The sequence below is a fragment of the Hevea brasiliensis genome, chromosome 16, assembly GCF_030052815.1.
Source record: "Hevea brasiliensis isolate MT/VB/25A 57/8 chromosome 16, ASM3005281v1, whole genome shotgun sequence".
Lineage (NCBI taxonomy): Eukaryota > Viridiplantae > Streptophyta > Magnoliopsida > Malpighiales > Euphorbiaceae > Hevea > Hevea brasiliensis.
In genome coordinates, this window is record NC_079508.1 from 14,681,056 (window position 1) to 14,697,286 (window position 16,231).

The following is a 16,231-nucleotide window of genomic DNA, read 5'->3' on the forward strand; positions in this document are numbered from 1 at the left end:
TGTATATTTGAAATGACAATGTTTAGCAAATTATTAAGATAAGTTTTGAAACCACGATTGTCATGACCATATATTTGAACACCTCACTAGCACGACTAGTGGGGTAATTAGTTTCAATTTTGATTCCTTCTCCGGAGAAGTGTTGAGGTGTGCCAAGAGAAGAGGATGTGAATGGATATCCATATATTTGAGCTAGCTAGCCTGTGATATGATTTCTCTTTAGCCTCCGGCTATTGAGATTCATATGATTTCTCTCACCTCGGCTATTTAGATTCTATTTGTTTCAATGGCGTGATCTAACTGTGGGTTTTATGAAATGTGTTTTGATACTTTGAAATAAACTTGGTTTACATGTAAAATCTTACAATGCATGATTGTATTTAATTTTCATGTTTAGTCAAATTTTGAATGAATGTGCTTTAAGTTTTGCATAAAGATTATTTTAGTATATTGTGCACCATCGAGTCTTAGTACTCACGATAGCTTTTATTGTCCGCAGATACACAGAGATTAGAGGAGCAGCATCGAGTCACGAGGTGTGTGAAGTCATCACTTGAAGTCTTCGGGTATAATTTATACCCTAACTGTAAATATTTCTTTTGATGTATATATTGCACATAAATGTATGGACATGTACATGGGTCTTGAGCAGCTTGTACAAAGTTTGTATAAAAGTTGTAATAAATTTTAATTTGGACTTTTTGAATGTAAATTTTAGTATGATGAATATATAAATTGTTTATCTTGAATGGAATATGAATAAATGATATTGATGGACAGTATTTTGAGAATTTTTGAACTTGTGAATTTTGAGAATTGGTTGAGATTGAGTATGAATTTGAAGTAGTGGTTGAGAAAAACTTTTAGAAGTGCTTTTTACAGGTATTCGAAGAACGGTTTTCTCAAAATACAGAGGAAACTCTGTCAAAATTTTTACAGAATTTGCGAAAAACTAAAATGGACCAAAAATATTAACTATTTTTAATTTTAACTAAATGTTTTAAATACTTATTAGAAATGCTCACCACTTGTCAAAGATAAGAAAATTGTTTTAAAATCTCTTATAGGGTACTTAAAGAGTTATCGGTAGGTGAAGTTCGGTAGTTCATTAGGTATTCTACGGGATCATGTTATGCCTTACAGAGGGGTAAGGTGTGACACTGACGGTAATATCCAGCTAAACCCAGAAAACTGCGAATTTCTGTGATGTTCCTGGGCGGCTTCCAATTAAGGATAGCTTCTACCTTGCTGGAATCTACCTTCATCCCTTCAGCTGACACCACATGTCCCAAAAAGGAGATTTCTTTTAGCCAAAATTCACATTTCGACAATTTGGCGTATAGCTGTTTCTCCCTTAAAGTCTGCAGTGCAATCCGCAGATGTCTGTCATGCTCCTCTGCATTCCTTGAATATATCAAAATGTCATCAATAAACACCACCACAAATTGATCAAGATATGGTCTGAAGATAGTGTTCATCAGATCCATAAAAGCAGCTGGAGCATTTGTTAACTCGAATGGCATTACTAGAAACTCATAGTGGCCATACCGAGTTCTGAAAGCAGTTTTTGGAATACTCTGCTCTTGCACCTTCAACTGATAATAACCAGATCGCAAATCAATTTTGGAGAATATAGCTGCACCCTTCAACTGATCAAACAGATCATCAATGCGAGGCAATGGATATCTGTTCTTTATTGTCACCTTATTCAACTGCCGATAATCTATACATAAGCAGAGAGTACCATCCTTCTTCTTAACAAACAACACTGGTGCTCCCCAAGGTGACACACTAGGGCGGATGAAGCCCTTTTCAAGTAATTCTTGCAACTATATCTTCAATTTCTTCAACTCTGCTAGTGCCATTCTGTATGGCGTTATGGAGATTGGTTCCACACCAGGCATAACATTAATTTCAAACTGTACTTCTCTTTCCGAAGGTAATCCTGGCAATTCATCAGGAAACACATCTGGAAAGTCATATACCATAGGGATGTCCTTCAATGCTGGACTCCCCACTTGGGTGTCTACCACATGTGCCAAGTAGGCTTCACACCCCTTTCTGATCATTTTTCTGGCTAGTGCAGCCGAAATGATGTTTGATGGCAATAATCGCTTTCCCCATGTATTACCACATCATCAGCATCGAGGAAGGCCAAAAGTGACTGTCTTTAGCCTACAGTCAATCATGGCATGATGCCTAGCTAACCAATCCATGCTCAAGATGATATCATAATCTCTGAAGGGCATTTCAATGAGATCAGACAAAAAAGTGTGTCCTTGGATCACCAAAGGACAATCTCTATACATTCTATTAACCCTGACTTCCTGTCCTAGTGGACTTGTTACTAGCACCTCAAAGTCCATTTTTGTACATGGAACAGCAATGCAATCAATGATGCTAGCACTCACATAAGAATGGGTAGAACCCGGATCAAATAACACAAACACATCTTGATTAAAAGTTGAGAAGGTACCAGCCACAACATCAGATGTCTCGGCCTCTTCCCTCTGTCTCATTGCATACATTCTGATTGGAGCACTGTCTTGCTCGATTGTTTCATCGTGCCTTGGCTGTCTTTGGCTACCTCTACCCCGCTCTACCTCGCTGGGTGGTTGTGAACTCAGTGATGTGGCTCGAATCGACCCTTCGCAGAGTAGGAGGTGGTCCAACTCGCGACTCATCGGTGCGTCCTTGGCAAAGTGTCATGTGCCTCCACGCTATAACAGCTCCAATAGCCTTGTAGCAGATCCCACCATGATTTCTTCCACATGTCTCACATTGGCGGGAGGGTAGGAACCTCCGGTACTCACTAACTGGATAGGGAGGCTTCATCCGAATATCTTCCCTACTGCATTTCTTGCCACCTCCGCCATGTCCCCATAGTTCTTCCTCTTCCAAGAGAGCCACCGAACTCTATTCTATAGATTTTCCTCTTTCTCCGCTTCTCTCGATTTCTTTTCTCAGAGCACTGCACTCAATTCTTTCTAACTCTAGAGCTTGAGAAATAAGTTCGAGAAGTTAGTGTGTTTGAAGCCGACTACTTGTAACTGACATCGGGCTTCAAGCCGCTTTCAAACCTCTTGCATCTCTCCCGCTGGTAGAAAGTAAACTTATCGCATAATGGCTCAAAGTAGAAAATTCTCTTTCATACTCACCACCGATCTGCTTCTGCTTCGCACTTAGGAATTCTTGTAACTTCCGGTCTACATAAGCATCAGAGACATATTTCGTCTGAATTTCGAGAAAGTCATTCCATGTTAGCATTGCAGTTCTACTGTGATCGTGGGGAATGGTTTTCCACCATCATATAAGCATCCTCAGAGCAAAGATACAGAGTATTCGAACTGAGCTCCTGTGCAATGCGCTTTCTTGAATACCCTATCCATCCTTTCTAACCACTGCTCACCTTCTAGAGGATCTACTATCCCCTGAGCTCAGAGCCCCATATTTCATCAATTTATCATATCGCTAGTAGGAGATCGTGGTTGTACCATCGTGTCTGTATTGGGACTTGAGTAGGCACATTACCAGCCATTTGTTGCAATATTGCGACCATCCACGAGCGAATCGAGCAGAAATCGCAGATCTGCAGTGGGCTGGTGCAAACAACCACTGATATTATGTAGGCCTGGGGCATGCCCTTGCACCTCAGCCTCAATAGATTGATCGACTGAACGATCACCCTCTTCCATGGTCAATGCGAGGATTTTAGATCTCCTGAACAAATCACACAAGGAGATTTCCTCCCGTTAGTGCATATTTATAATGTAATGTACTGTATGTATCAAACAATGATATTGAGCAGTTGTACTATGAAGAAAGAATATTCAAATAACATGTGAAAATAGAATTTAAAAAAACTTTGCTCTGATACCACTAAAACATGTCACACCTTACCCCTCTACAAGGCATAACATGATCCTGTAGTATACCTAATGAATCACCAACTCCGTCTACTGATAACCCATTAAATACACTACAAGGGATTTTAAAAACTTTTCTTACTTCTTTTACAGTGGTGAGCACTATTTACAGGTGTTAAAAACCTTTTTGAACTGAAGTGATAGAACTAACACATTTGAATTATTTGGAATTTCTGTAAAAATTTTGGCAGAGTGCCATCTGTATTTTGGATAAAACAGTTCTTCAGAAAAACCTGTAAAAGCACTTCAATATATTTCCAAATCTCAACTCCAACATATTTTCAATAGAACATTTTTCTCAACTCAAATCCACAGTGATTTTTCAAGGACTGAGATAAAAGAAATATAATACAATTTTTTTTTACAAGTCAAAATAACTCATAATTATTTTACAACTTCAATGTACAATTTGAATTTACAACTGCTCAAAATCAAAAACAATATGTACATACAGAGGTCATACATTACAGTACAAAATGTAAAATGTTGGCATACTCATTATACCCGGTAATCTCTCGCTGGAGGTACTAGCAGCCTAGTCTCACGCCTGTCTGTCTGCCTCACTGACAAAGAATAAAAGCTATCGCTGAGACAATGTCTCAGTGGTGCACAACATTAACCAAATACAATTTAAATCACAATTCATAAATCATATAAATAGTGGATACTTAAAACCATAGTTAATTTCAAGACAGTGATTGTCAACAAGAATTTAAACTCCCTTTCTCAATATCACAATAAATTTCAATAAGTCAGATCATGGTTAAATTCAAAAGACAGTATATGTCAATAAGAGTTTAAACTCATTTCACAATCTCACAATACATATCAATAAATCACACACAGCTTAATCATGTTCCAAAGTTCAATTCGTCCCAAAAGCCGATGGCTAATGAGGTATGCAATTCGTCCCAAAAGTCGATGACTAATGAGGAATAACATAGCTAGCTAGCAAAAATATGAGTACTCATCCAATTCGTCCTCAACAGGCACACACCTCAACACTTCAGCCAGAGAGGGAATTCAATTCGTCCCACTAGACAAGCTAGCGAGGAATACAATCAATATACATGATAGTTGTGGTTTCAAACCATTTTCAATGCTTTTCAATCAATAAGTATCCATCAATATCATTCAAATAATTTCTCACAGTTTCAAATCATTTACAATGCTTTTCAAGCAATAAATATCCATTCAAACACATTTCCACAATTTAAAACAATAATGTACAAATAGTCATATTTCATTTCAATTGAAAAATTCAAATGAAATAGTTGTTGTGCACAAACCTCTGATAACTGTCTTCTGGTCTGGACTCAGTGTTTTCTTCCCTTTCCCTGAGTCTTTACTAACTGAGAAACACAATTTGAAGTGTTTCAGTACTAAATTAAACTGTCTCTATCGATAATGTTTGATAAATAATTCACTGAAAGCTATTATTTGCTTAATCACCTAATATATCGACCCTCGATGCGTTCTAGGTAAATTAGGTTTTTGTGTCACTAATATGTCACATTCGATAGTGCTTTAGGATTGATACATGTTACCAATTTCATTTCCTTGTTTAGTGCATTTTATTGCAACTTGCTGGATTCCGGGATACTAGTTTGACCTAGCCGGACAACCTAGTTCCCTCGGTTTTTGGGTTTTGGTCAAAACTACAAACTTGTAGATCTATGTCTTACGGAACGCGGGGCAAAATTTTAGGTCATTCTGAGTTATGTAGACCAAGTTATGGTCATTTTACTATTACTGGTCAAATGGCATCAAATTAGGTCATTTTAGGTCAACTTTGGTCAACTTTGGTTCGGCAAGTTTTTGGACCCGAATTTGTGCAAGCTGTTTGACTTGTTTATGGTCATTTCTGGGCTTTGGTGTCTTCATAAGACTTGTAGGTATGGGTCTTAGCTATTCATGGTTAAAATTTGAGGTCAATTGGACCTGTTTTAAGTGAGTTATGGCCTAAACACTAACTGCTGCCAAATTGGTCAATTTTCAGGCCTCATTTGCACTTAATCCGAATTGGTCATTTTTCATGCTACCTTGAAAGCAGAATTTTGGTATGCTTTCTCAATGAAAGTTGGCACATTTTGTGCCTAGTTTCACTTCCAATTGGCCTCATACCAATTGGAGTTACACATTTAGAGTTATAGGCCAAAATGCACACTGTCCTTAATTACCTTGCTTAAACATGTAGCAATTACACATTTACCTTACCATAAATCCACTCCTCAACCCAATTCTGTTTTGGTACATTACCAAAACCATATACCACTTCACATTAAAGTCACTTTGGGCAGAATACAAACATCCTTAATACACCAAATAAAACTCTAATTCATAAAGTTCAAATACAACCACAAATACACATAAACACTACGCATTATTTCATACAATTTCCACAACTAATTTATATACATATCCATCAATCCTCAATGTCATAATTCTGCCAATATCTTCATGAATTCATACATTCATCATGGAGTCCCAAAGCTGCCGAAATGCTCCACAATGCCAAAGTGTCCCACAATTCGTCAACTTCCATCCCAATTGCACAATCACCACATATATACATGGAATTAACTTACTAGGACATTAATCACCCTACTCAACATAATTTCCCATCAAATAATGTAAGAATAAATCATCAAATATACAACTCCATGGCTGTCCAAACTGGATATATCAAGAACTTCTCAAAACTTAAAAATTCTTTCACAAAGCACACACCCATAACATGTATACAAAGTTTAACAAAGCAATATTCAAAATCTCAAACTTACCTATTGTTGGGACTTGCCAAACCTTCACTAAACTTCTTAATATTGGTATCTACTTCTTCCTTATGATGTGGAGATAAAACTTAATGAAGCCACTTAGGTGATTGGAGGTGAAATGAGGGAGAGGATGAAGCTTCATGCAAACGGCAATGGAGTTTTCTTTAGGGAGTTTGTTTCGGCAAGGTTGAGCCAAGTGAGGAAGATGATGTTTGAGTGGGAGTAATCTGCCCACTTATGAGTATATTTAATCCATTTTATAATTCTTAGTGGTCCACTCACTCAAATTAATCATATAATAAGCTTAACTCCCATTTATTCTACATTAAACCCTTCATTTTTGCTATTTACTTTAGGTACCACCAAACTAATTTTTTATTTTATTTTCTAAGTGTAATATTATTTATTTTTAATGGATATTTAGGTCAAAAGACAATTCAGGGTGTCAAATGACCATAATGCCCCTGTTCGGGTTACATTCCCGATTTTTCGATAACATCGGATTTTGTCTGTTTTTCGATTTCTCACTTTTTTTTGTATAATTAATTAATTTTTCTTTGATCTTTCTAATGATATTTATACTTCAATAGGGGTCTCTTTAAGTCCTAAAATTATTTTCCAGGGTTTCCCGCAGTCCAAGGCCAGTCAACGGTCCACGCCGTGACTTCCCGGTGCGGTCACCCATCGCTAGGGTTCTCGGCTCGCTTAACTTGGTTACCTTTCTTTGTTATTATTTTTCCTTTGTTTTTCTTGTATTTTCTTTTCTTGTATTTCATTATTTTATGTCTCCTCCCTCATATAAAAATGTAGTTCTAGGCATCCTAGCTGTCCGGACAACACTGGTCACCGGAACAGTAGAACACACTACCGAACATAGGGGTGTTACATATTTTGCTGTCGCAGATAAAAGCAAGGAGAAAGCAGCAGAGTGAGCTGCTATTAAATTATGGATCCCACTGACCATTTTGTACGGGTATTATTTTATACCCTTATAGATAATTTTGATGTAAATATAGAAATGTTGTATGTATCAATATAAGTTGAGCAGTTGTAAATAAATTATAATAATATTATTTTGGATTTTCTTCTGTAAATTTAATATTGTACATGTGAATTTCATGTTTTATGCCTTGTGAATGAAATATTAAATATTTGAGATAATGAATTTTGATTTGGATTGTGGAATTACTTTGAAGTGTTTTGAATTGAGTTGATTTGAGGTTTATTGAAGGTTGGGAGTTGTGAAACATTTTTGGAAGTGTTTTTCTCAGGTATTTGAAGAACTGTTTTCTCCAATTACAAACGGAACTCTGTCAAAATTTTTATAAAATTTGCGGCAAAATTAAAATGGACAAAATTTTTTATTAGTATTTAAACTTTGAATAAATGGTTTTTAATCCCTACCAAAATGCTCACCACTTCCAAAATGTAAGAAAATTGTTTTAAAATCCCTTGTAGGATACTTAATGAGTTATCGGTAGGTGAAGTTCGGTAGTTCATTAAGTATTCTACGGGATCATATTATGCCTTACGGAGGGGTAAGGTGTGACGAGGATCAAATCCATCTGTAGTTGGAAATCCATGTGAAAGTCAAGATGTTCCAGCTGCTCAATCAGCCAAATTATTTTGTGGACATGATCCCAAACATTCTTTCCCTCAGACATCCTCATGCGGAATAGCTGCCTAGATATCTCATATTTAGCATTCTTGCTGTGTTCAACATATAATTCTTATGGGTTAAAGAGGATCTTACTTGCACTCTGCATGTTCTCATGCCACTTCTGTAACTCATTACTCATAGAAGCAAGCATATAATGCTTGGCTCTTATATCATGCTCCTTCCACTTGTCCAAAGTTTCATGTTCCTCTTGAGTGGCCTCTGGAGGTAAGGGACCAAAAACATTGGAGTCTAGAACATATCCACTATGTTCTAAGTTCAGGACAAATTTCAAATTTCTTAGCCAATCAGAAAGATTAGGTCCTGTCAACCTATTGTGATCAAGTATGCTCGCAAGGATATTGGATGGTGATAGTTGTGGTGTGCTCATTATTATCAGAAAATTAACTATAGAAAATAACCAGATTAATTAGTAAATGTATAATGTATTTAACCAAAATGATTAGGGTCTTTTAATCAAATTAGTCCTCCCACTAACTTAGCGAATCCTACACTTCCAAAGTAGAAAACGAAAATCCTAGTTGGATGGATTTCTAGTGGGTGATTGAATTCTTATAATCTTATTGATCATTCTCAGGCACATCCATTATTGGAATTACAATAAATTATAAGTGAGCAACTCCTTGCCCATCACATCTCATGTGAGGTTTAATCCTTTTACCTACCCCCTAATGCTCAAAATCTCAGGCACATCCATTATTGACTTATCTTGCATTAGTTAAGTTGATCCCATTGAGCCAGTAAATATGCAAATAATTTTAATGTCCTCAGGCACATCCATTATTGGCCACCAAACCATTTACATGTTTATAACATCTCATGCTTAATAATTATTCTTAAGAAAATCTCTTAAATTAATTGCATCATATGCAAATATTTAAAATTTCTTAAAATAATTGCCTCAATGGAGGGCCCATGATATAATTACCTTTAATTATACCATTTCCAACTTAATCATTTGTTTGGAAGATTTTGTGGTCAGCCTAATTACTATTATGTTCTCACTTTGCACATTATCTAATTAAGCATGCATATATCATATACTTGCATACATTCCCATACATCTCATGCATTCATGGATAAACATATAAATATGGTATGATCATGGACTTTCTAAGGGATTTAATTCTGAGCCATCAAGAATTGAATCAAGGCATTCCTAGGTCCATTTTATTCATTCATATTACAAGAGTTGTTGAAGGAGTACATAATCAACACTTGATCTTGAATTCCTCCCACTGGTCCCACCAATGCTCTTGACCTCCTTGATCTTCTTGAAATCTAATTACATAGTAATCCTTGGCATACCAAGGTGAATTTACAAGAACCAAATAAATGAAATTACAATCCAAAAATTATTACAACCTTTATAATACATGCCACTAAAATTAAATTAATTAATTTACAACCTAAAGAAATATAAAAGAAATAAATCCAATCACATTGGTCATTTATTGTCCATGATCATCCATCATGCATATCACCATTTAATAATTAAATAAAACATATAAACTAAAATTAAATTGAATATCTCATATTCAACTTAAAAATCCATATTTTAATCTCATTCAAACAAATTTAAAAATTCATATTTGAATCACATTCAAACAAATTTAAAAATTCAAATTTAAATCACATTCAAACAAATTTAATTGTGTGATTATAATTCTAATTAAATAATTTAATTAGACATAGGCATAATTATGGACATCAAGCATACAACAATTGCACAATTGAAGGCTAATACCATGCGCACCATGGTGGTGCTCACACCATGCGCACCATAATGCACAACCAAGCATGCTGCCACCTGTTCTTTGCAACCAGCAATGAATCAATCAACTTTTGATCAAATCACACAATTAAATTAGATATTAAACAATCTAAATGGCAAATATAGTGGCTCTGATGCCGATTGAAGGAGCAGAAGCATAAAAATTATTAGATTAGAACATTGCATTCAAAAATTTTCTTCTAGTGTCTCATGCATCATGCAAGATTCAATTTTTACTTATTGATTTCAATGTTCAATTGCATATTAAAACTCTTTTAATATGTATTTGAATCTATGTTTGCCATTTAAGATTTTAGAATTAACAGATTAATTCATTAGAACCCTAGATTAAATTAAGAACATGTGCACTAACCTTTTGATGCACTATAGTTGTGTTTGGTACCTTTGTGAAGCACCTAGGACCCCAGATGTTGTCCCTCTAGCTTGTCTGTCACACCCTACTCCCCTGTAAGATGTAACATGATCCCGTAGTACACCTAATGAATTACCGTACTTCGCCTACCGATAATCCATTAAATATACTACAAGGGATTTTAAAACAATTTTCATAAAATTTAAATCATCGATTAAAATTTGGTGTTATAAAATTTTTTCAAAATTTCGGCAAAGTGCTGGTTGTATTTTGAGAAAACAGTTCTTCAAAACCTGCAAAGAACACACTCCCAATATGTTTTCTCAAATACAACTTCAATAACTTCATTTGAACCCAAAATTCAAATCTCAATAATCAAATCATTCTCCTCATAAAAGAAAAATTTCATTGATTACAAGACTCAATTAATATTACAAAACTATTCAGATAAATGAAATCCCTAATTTACATTTAATTACATACCAAAATATTTTACAAGAGTTTTATACAACTGCTCAAATAATTTACATACATATTATTACATGCATACATCAAAACCTATGCACATGGGTTTTGATGTATGCATGTAATAATATGTATGTAAATTATTTGAGCAGTTGTATTATGTACATGGGTATACCTATGATATACCTGGAGCTGATCTGAATGTGTCTTCAAAGAAACTTACTCACTGCTCTATGCTCTTCTTACCTGCGACAGCATACAAAGCTATCGCTGAGTGGTGAACTCAGTGGTACACAACTATAATTTAAAATATAGTACAATATACATCAACAAAATTTACAGCAAATAATTTGGAAATCTGAATACTCATCAAATTCGAAAACTCAAAATATTCATTGCCAATAGTGTAAATCATTTGTATGAAATGACTTTGATCACGAAATTTAATTTATCAAATCATGACTAACCATTTAAGGTAGTTCCAACAAAATCAATTATACATAAATCATAACTGAAATCACAATTCTTTACTATTCAAAAACATTCTGTATCTCAAAAACTATGTTGTATCTCAAAAAGCATGCTGTATCTCAAAAACCATGTTGTATCTAAAAAATCATGCTGTATCTCAAAAATCATGCTGTATCTCAAAAATCATTTTTTATCTCAAAAATCATTCTTTATCTCAAAAATCATTCTTTATCTCACTAACTATGCAAGACTAATCCGAAAGGGCCATATTCGAAGTGATTCTAACTCCCTATGGTCGGGGAGGTCGAATCGGATTCTAACTCCCTATGGTCGAGGAGGTCGAATCATCATGCACAGTACACATCATAATAATGAATCTTCTGCAAGGGCCATAACGATAAAAAACTTAGATCTAACCTCAAATCAGAGGAAAATCTAAGCCTGTGCATGTACCATGGTAATCAAAACACAACTAACTCCATTGTCTTCTCAACAAATGAGAGAGACGGGTAATAACCTAGTCAAGCATCTATAGTGAGATATAAAACAATATCACAATCATTTTAGTGAGCATAAATCACAATATAATTCGATTCAAATTCAATTCCAATATCCAATAATTTTTATGCTCATCACAATTCAAATCATAAATTTGCATTTTTCCATGAAAATTACCATCACAATTCAAAACATGTTCTATCACAATTTTTTAAAACATAATTTAATCAATCCATAACAATGCTTAATACTTGTGGAAATACCATTTCACAAAGCTAAATTCATACATACTATAACAATTTCAATAATTATTGAATTAAATCCAATGCTTGTTAAACATAATACATAAGAAAAATAAGTCATTTAATCATATGAAATATTCAAAACAAAATCAGTTAAAAAATAGTTGTGCACAAACCTCTGATAACTATCTCTTGGCTCTGACTCAGTGTTTCCTTTCCCTTCCCTGAGTCTTTGCTAACTGAGAAACACAATTTTGAAGTGTTTCAGTACTCATTTAAACTGTCTCTAAGAATAAGGTTCAATAATTAATTTATCGAATTCTATTATTTCCTTAGTTAACCTAAGATGTCAACCCTCGATGCAGTCTAGGTGAATTAGGTTTTAATGTTATGAATATGTCACATTTGTAGCCTTTTAGTATTGATACATGTTACCAAATTTATTTCCATGTATATTGCGTTTTATTGCAATTTGTCGGATCCCGGTATACTAATTTGACCTAGCCGGATGACCTAGTTCCCTCGGCTTTCGGGTTTCGGTCAAAACTACAAACTTGTAGATCTATGTCTTATTGCACGCGGGGCAAAATTTCAGATCATTCTGAGTTTACTAGACCAAGTTATGGTCATTTTACTATTGCTGGTCAGAATGTACCAAAATTGGTCACTTTAGGTTATTTTACGTCAATTTTGGTTCGACCAGTTTTTGGACCCGAACTTGTGCAAGCTTTTTGACTTGCTTATGGTCATTTCTAGGCTTTAGTGTCTTCATAAGACTTGTAGATATAGGTCTTGACTATTCATGGTAAAAATTTCAGGTCAATTGGACCTGTTTTGAGTGAGTTATGGCCAAAATACTAACTGCTGCCCAAATGGTCATTTTTCAGGCCTTAAATGCACTAATCCAGATTTGGTCACTTTTCAAGTTACCTTACAAACAGAATTTTGGTAAGCTTCCTTCATGAAAGTTGGCACATTTTGTGCCTAGTTTCACCTCCAGTTGGTCTCATACCAATTGGAGCCACACACTTAAGGTTCTAGGCCCATAACATAAACTGCCCTATTGCATTTGTTCATTACTCATCAAAGGATACTTTCAACACTTACCAAACTATACATTCATGCCAATTCTGGTTTGTACTCTAATCTAAATACATTTCACAACATATTGTTGGTCATTTTGGCAGCTTATAATCACACTCAACATGCACCATTTAGTACATAATTTTTCAAGCTCAAATTACAACAATTCAATCACCTAACCTAGCTCATTTACATGTCCAACCTCACACCATCATACATTTACCCAAGCTGCCATAACAACTATCACAATTCAACATTAATATTCCATAAACCAAATATGAAATAACATCTTTATGGTTCACCAAACCAGGTTGCTGATTCATACATTATAGTCCATTAATTTTCAAGCTTCCAAATTCAAGTACACATTCACATATACTAAGTATACATCACCCAAATTAATTCCTACACACATAAACATTTAATCAACCCTTTAATCTACCATTTACAAGCAAGAATAAACTGCCTTCAAGGAGTTTCCATGGCTGCCAAAAATACACCTTTCCCTTTAAACATTAAACCTCAAAAATCTCTCCATAATTCAAGTTCCCATAACATTCTTACTAACTTTAATGAAGCCATAACCCAAAAACACAAACTTACCACTTTTGAAACTCTTCAAAATCTCTTCAAAACTTGGTCTTCTTGTTGCCTATCTACTGCCCAAGGTGTATGGACAATCTTTAATGAAGGAAAGTGCCAAGAAAGGAGCTTGAATCTCACATGCATGGAGCTTCAAACCATGCGTCAATGGAATTTTTTGGGAGCAAATTTCTGCTGGTTCTAAGGTTGAAGATGAAGATGTGTATTCTGCCCAAGATGATGAGTTTGTGGTCCACTTTGATGGGTGAGTGGAGCACTAAGCTTAAATTAAATATTAGTTTAATATAAGATTTCATTTTCCCACATTAAGCTTCCCACTTTTGCTATTTACATTAGGTACCACTAATTTAATTTTTCATGATATTTTCCAAGTGTAATATCATTTATTTTTAATGGAAATTTAGGTCAAAAGACAACTCGGGGTGTCAAATGATCACAATGCCCCGGTTTGGGTTGCATTCCCGATTTTTCGGTAACACCGGGTTTTGTCCGTTTTTCGATTTCTCATTTTTCTTTGTACTAATTAATTAATTACATACCAAAATATTTTACAAGAGTTTTTATATAACTGCTCAAATAATTTACATACATATTATTACATGCATACATCAAAACCTATGTACATGGGTATACCTATAATATACCTGGAGCTGATCTGAATGCGTCTTCAAAGAAACTTACTCATTGCTCTATGCTCTTCTTACCTACAACAGCATACAAAGCTATCACTGAGTGGTGAACTCAGTGGTGCACAACTATAATTTAAAACATAGTACAATATACATCGACAAAATTTACAGCAAATAATTTGGAAATCTGAATACTCATCAAATTCCAAAACTCAAAATATTCATTGCCAATAGTGTAAATCATTTGTATGAAATGACTTTGATCACGAAATTCAATTGATCAAATCATGACTAACCATTTAAGGTAGTTCCAACAAAATCAATTATACATAAATCATAACTGAAATCACAATTCTTTACTATTCAAAAACATTATGTAACTCAAAAACCATGTTGTATCTCAAAAACCATGCTGTATCTCAAAAATCATGTTGTATCTCAAAAATCATTCTTTATCTCAAAAATCATTCTTTATCTCACTAACTATGCAAGACTAATCCGAAAGGGCCATATTCGAAGTGATTCTAACTCCCTATGGTCGGGGAGGTCGAATCGGATTCTAACTCCCTATGGTCGGGGAGGTCGAATCATTGTGCACAGTACACATCACAATAATGAATCTTCCGCAAGGGCCATAACGATTAAAAACTTAGATATAACCTCAAATCAGAGGAAAATCTAAGCCTGTGCATGTGCCATGGTAATCAAAACACAACTAACTCCATTGTCTTCTCAACAAATGAGAGACACGGGTAGTAACCTAGTCAAGCATCTATAGTGAGATATAAAACAATATCACAATCCTTTTAGTGAGCATAAATCACAATATAATTCGATTCAAATTCAATTCCAATATCTAATAATTTTTATGCTCATCACAATTCAAATCATAAATTTGCATTTTTCCATGAAAATTACCATCACAATTCAAAACATGTTCTATCACAATTTTCCAAAACATAATTTAATAAATCCATAACAATGCTTAATACTTGTGGAAATACCATTTCACAAAGCTAAATTCATACATACTATAACAATTTCAATAATCATTGAATTAAATCCAATGCTTGTTAAACATAATACATAAGAAAAATATGTCATTTAATCATATGAAATATTCAAAACAAAATCAGTTAAAAACTAGTTGTGCACAAACCTCTGATAACTGTCTCTTGGCTCTGACTCGGTGTTTCCTTTCCCTTCCCTGAGTCTTTGCTAACTGAGAAACACAAATTTGAAGTGTTTCAGTACTCATTTAAACTGTCTCTAAGAATAAGGTTCAATAATTAATTTGTCAAATTCTATTATTTCTTTAGTCAACCTAAGATATCAACCCTCGATGCAATCTAGGTGAATTAGATTTTAATGTTATCAATATGTCACATTTGTAGCCTTTTATTATTGGTACATGTTACCAAATTCATTTCCATGTATATTGCGTTTTATTGCAATTTGTTGGATCCCGGTATACTAATTTGACCTAGCCGGATGACCTAGTTCGCTCAGCTTTTGGGTTTCAGTCAAAACTACAAACTTGTATATCTATGTCTTATTGCATGCGGGGCAAAATTTCAGGTCATTCTGAGTTTACTAGACCAAGTTATGGTCATTTTACTATTGCTGGTCAGAATGTACCAAAATTGGTCACTTTAGGTTATTTTAGGTCAATTTTGGTTCGACCAGTTTTTGGACCCGAATTTGTGCAAGCT